Here is a 5,000-nt window from a genome sequence, read left to right on the forward strand (position 1 = left end):
TCTCCGAAACAAAGTCGGTGACTCCCATTTTTTTTTTTTTTTTTTCATTTTTGGAATAAGTACCTTATGACCTAACTTTAGGCGAGAAATGAAGAAAATCTCACCGTAGGAAAATTTTGGCGCGAACGTCCTTAATACAAATAATGGATGTTGGTAATCAGTTATAAGGTTGTCGCAGTCAGCTGGTAAGTCTTTTTTAATATTGGCAGAGTTAACAAGTGTGTTTGATTCTACCTACCAGGTTTCTTACAGTAAGAGCTATCCTGGAAATGTTCATGATAATAGTGCAATTGAGGGATACCTTTACTGTATGTCTTTGTTTAGAGCTTTCGAATCGCTTACTGCATTTTGCGGTAGCTGAAGGAGAAAGTTTTATAAATAACACTTGAAAAGACACCTGATAGGTAGAAAGTCCAGAGCATATGGAACACTGTCTTATATAGTTTATGGAAAAATCACTCAACTTAAAGCAACGCCCACTCGTTTCGCCCAAAACCTTTCTCGAGTCGTTGTTTTCAAGGTCATTATTTACATCCCTGGGTAACGGGATTTGTGTACGTTTTTAGCTATATCTTTTTTCCCTTCCGATAAATTTTTTGAATTTTTTTAGTTTAAAGGGGATAATTTGTACACCAAAATGATGCAATAAAAAAAAAGGTCACCGTGCTCGTTTAAGAGTAAAACACCGTCGTACCTGACTTTCTCGATTATCGTAGATCGAAACAAGAAAATTCGCCGTGTTCTCGGAATGGGCGCGGTTATTCGCAAAGAGATAAATTATGGGTCATTCACAACTTCTCTCACGTGTTTTGAGATCTGATTCCTCGTGTATGATCGACTTTCGCCATATTTACAATGTTGCAAATTTGACCAATTTATTGACACACCATATGCCCAGTACAGGATGCGCAGTGCAATACTAAAGAATCACCTTAAAATACGCAATAATTATAAATCTCTTTTTCCTAACCCTACCCTAAAATGATGCTTACAAGCATCATTCTTGTTAACAAATGGTAAACGGCTCAGCGTGCACTGTTGAGTTATGGTGCACGCGGGAGGTTGCTAAGCACGAGAGAAGCGATAGCCGAGACCGACTCTAGCTTTTTGAGTCGTCAAGAAGCTAGAGTCGCTCTCGGCTATCACCTCGAGCGACTCTTATCTTTTTACCTGATGTGATTTTTCCCTGGTTCCATCCAAAAGAACGAATAATTTATACACCTGATGGCATTTTTTTCCTGGAACCATTCCATTGAACGAATAATTATACTCCTGCAGTACATCGTGTATCAGAAGCAGCACAATGTCACTTGGACGTCCCTGTTTTTCTGGGCCTTTGCCCCTTCTTTGGCTTCCTACTCCCCATTTCGTAGTAGTCTTTTATTGCATCAGGCATTTTCTTTGTCATACTGGTTCCGAGATCGAATCCTTCTCATATCTCGATCGGGCCCAGGCCATGTGTGCAGTTTCGGTCGTATTTGAGGTATTTTGTCGTAAGCACGGCTGACGTTTGCTGGCGACTTTGCAAATGTTTGGAGAGAAGAGAAATTTTTGCCAGCTTTTTCTTCCATGTAAGTAAACAGATTTTTTTTTTCTTTAATTTTAACTATAATTTTGCTTCAGTAATCATATTATACATCTGGTAAGTGTGGTTTTGGTAAGTGTTATTTCCATTTTTCCTTGATTGGCTTGGCAGATTTGGTCGCGTCAGTCTGCCTATGGTTTTGGTGCTGTTTTTTCTCCTTGGTTTCCCCTTGCTCTTTTCTATTTCCTTTCTTGACTCGGCACAAGGGGATCGGGTAGAGCTCGGTTGCGCTCTAGCCCTGAAGATTCGCAGCCATTTCCGAGCCAAATAGTGTCCCAGTCAGCTTTTCTTTACCTTCGGGTTGTTTGAATTTCCCTCATTTAATGCACCTGTGTTTCATTTTGCATGAAATTTCTCTGGGTTTTGGAGCTGCTTTTTCCTGTGTTTTTTAAGAACGAATGTTTCATGTAGGGATTTTTCTTATTTATTATTCTAATTTTTTAAGATCGAATAATTTTCATGTTCAAATATTTGTTTATCCCTCTTGCGTTGCTTCATTTAGTTTCTTGTACATGTACATGTACAATCTGGCTGTTTCTGAAATTAAACTTTTAGTTTCACACAGAGTTTGTTTTGTTTTGCTAAATCCACTGTGAGGTTGAGAGTTTGCTTTGTGAATTTCTCTCGCTCATTTTACAGACTAATGTTTGGCTATGATTTTCCCCCAACTCACCATCCACGCACACAATAATCCCCCCACTTACCCGCTTTACTAGAGATTATTCTTTCCGTTAGTTAGTTGCTGCAACACCATAATCATGCCACAAAGGTTGTTAATGTATTGCTGTTTTTGTTTTGTTTTTTTCTTTATACGATTACCCGCTTTACTAGAGATTATTATTTCAGTTAGTGGAGAGAAACCCCTTTTTGTAGGGGGATTCTTGCTGAAGTACCATAACCACGCCACAAAGGTTGCTAGTCTACTGCTGTTTTTGTTTTGTTTACTTTATACAACTGTCTCTTTTTGACACCTGAAAAATTCACGTGGCTCCAACGGGATTCGATCCCATGACCACCACGATGCCGTTGCAATTCCCTACCAACTGGGCTATGAAGCCACTCATTTAGGAGCAGGTCAATTTGTTGGGTACATGTCTTCCCGTGAAAGGAGTGATGTATGGAACAAATGTTTAATAGATAAATTATTTGACTCACTATTTCACGAGGGTGCTAATGGGGTTAACAGTTAACTGACAATTGGCCAAAAAAATAGTAGTTAACTGATATTTGGCCAAAAAATTAGTAGTTAACTGATTAATGAAAAGTTAACAGTTAAGTGATATTCTATTAATTATACTAAATACGATTGTTGTTGTTAATAAAAGCAACAAAGCTTTTTCCTAACAGCAAAGCTATTTCGTGAGTTTTACCTTTCCCGCTGCGTGACCAGGTAACATATTAACTGATATTATATGCGGAAGGCGTAAAAATTGAATCTTGTTTTCAATTGCACTTAAGGCGAAAACTTTAATGTGTGTAGCTTATAACGCGCACTATTGGTGGAGGTTTTGTGAATTCATGTAACATGTCTTTATTTTAGGTCCAACCCCCAAAACTGATTGACGTTTTGAAGTAAAGAAAATTCGGGTTATGAATCAATTATTATCGCAGTGAGATAATAAAAGTTATTAGATAACTAAAGTTAGTAGTTAACTGACAATTGGCCAAAAATGTAGTAGTTAACCGACAATTAGCCGAAAAATTAGTAGTTAACTGACAATTGGGTACCCCCATTAGCACCCTCTTTAACAGTTGGCTTCAGCATCACAGCTAGTAAGTAAGAGTTAAAACTCGAGCGGCACGATTCTAAAGCTTCGGTAATTTCTTAAATAACGTTTTACCACAATTACCCCAGAAAAGATTGCAATAATCAAAGTGAGGTTGAATTTACGCATTGTGTATGTAATGAAGAGATGCTAGAGACTAACGGTCTCATCCTTTTTATTTCGCCCATCCCGAGAGCGACCTCTTAGATTCTTTGCCACCTTAGATGTTCATCAATGACTATCCCAAGCGATTTGACATGCTGAAGAGAGTTCCTCAATAGCAACGCTCAAGTGGGTTTAATAAGGTACTCAACTTTTCCTGCAGCCAATTGGTATAATTTTGGTTTTAGCACTATTCGAAGTTAGTTTAATTTAATATGTAAATGAGGCCTGCTTCAAACGCCAGCTTCTACCGTGTCAAACTTAAATGAGTTTGACCTGGGAGTGGTACAACAATAACATGGGAGTGGTTTCAAACATCGAATTAAATTCGAACGCGTCAAATTCAAAATAAATAAAACAACAAAACACACCTTCCATCCAGCGGTCAGCTACAACATGCGCAGAAGAATCAGTAGCGCGAAATTTGAAACTGGCCTAAGGGGGCCGAGAGTGTGAGATACATTACCCCCAAAGCCCCGCGCCGCCATCTTACGTAAATTTAATCATTACACAAGCAGCTGACCTAGCCTTTCGATGGAAAAGAGATGTAGTTTGAGGGCAAAGTAAGACTAGACACTACATGCCATTAAGAGGAAATTCCTGAACATGGCGGGCGGGCAATGGTCTACACATCAAAACTGAAAACAGAGCTCTTTTGAACTCTGGCATTCTAAAGGCATAAAATATGGGATTGACGAGTGAGTTTCCGTAAAGTAAACAGACAGCAACCAAAGTTAAACGTATAATTGTTCGATGGGAAATTTCGTAGTAGAGAACCGAGTCCACACTGCCGGCAACAAACCACAAAACGATATGTGGTAAGGACAGCATCGAAGACACACTCGCCACAATGAACAATGTCTTTGTCAGTTTTCTTTCTTTAATGATTCCACCATGGCGCCGAGGAAGTGTTCCGCATTTCATTTTAATAGCGATGGACGCGTAGGAAACAAGGATAATGAGAAGACAGCAAGATAAAACTAAATATGCGTGAATCTCATAAGGCAAGTAGACACCGTACCAGAATAATAGGAAATCCACAGCCACCCATATCCCCGCTGTAAACCAAACGGCGAAAACAGCTGCTCCAAAGGTCCTCTTTTTCATGAGGCGATGCTTAAATGGACGACACGTTGCGTGTAAACGCTCCAACGAAATAACAGCAAGATTTACGACGGAGGAGTGCAAAAAGAACACTGCCAAACTATATAATATACTAGTAATCAAGTTCTCGACAGCAAACCAAAACTTCCATAAGAAGATGTCCCCCTCCAGATAAAGGAAACTCAGAATATGGACCAGAATGGGCGGCGAGAATAATCCAGCAAAGAGATCAGCAACTGTCAAGTTGATTACCAGGTACATGTGACGCTTGCGAAGACTGCGATCTCTTAAGAAAACAATGATTGAAAGGCCATTCAATGTCACTATAGTAGCCGACACTGTGTATAGTACCAGCTGCCAGGTGATGCACTCTGATCGAGATA

The 5,000-nt window shown here is 39.4% G+C and overlaps 1 long non-coding RNA gene across 1 annotated transcript in view; it reads right to left on the reverse strand.

Moving 5' to 3' along the window:
- Nucleotides 1-4,834: 4,834 nt before the first annotated feature.
- LOC138026690 (uncharacterized) overlaps nt 4,835-5,000 on the reverse strand; it is a 2,092-nt gene continuing 1,926 nt past the window's right edge. The window contains exon 3 of the long non-coding RNA XR_011127322.1: nt 4,835-5,000. This exon is cut by the window's right edge and continues 73 nt beyond it. This is a non-coding gene — a long non-coding RNA (uncharacterized lncRNA).

This window comes from Montipora capricornis, chromosome 12 (assembly GCF_036669925.1).
Source record: "Montipora capricornis isolate CH-2021 chromosome 12, ASM3666992v2, whole genome shotgun sequence".
NCBI lineage: Eukaryota > Metazoa > Cnidaria > Anthozoa > Scleractinia > Acroporidae > Montipora > Montipora capricornis.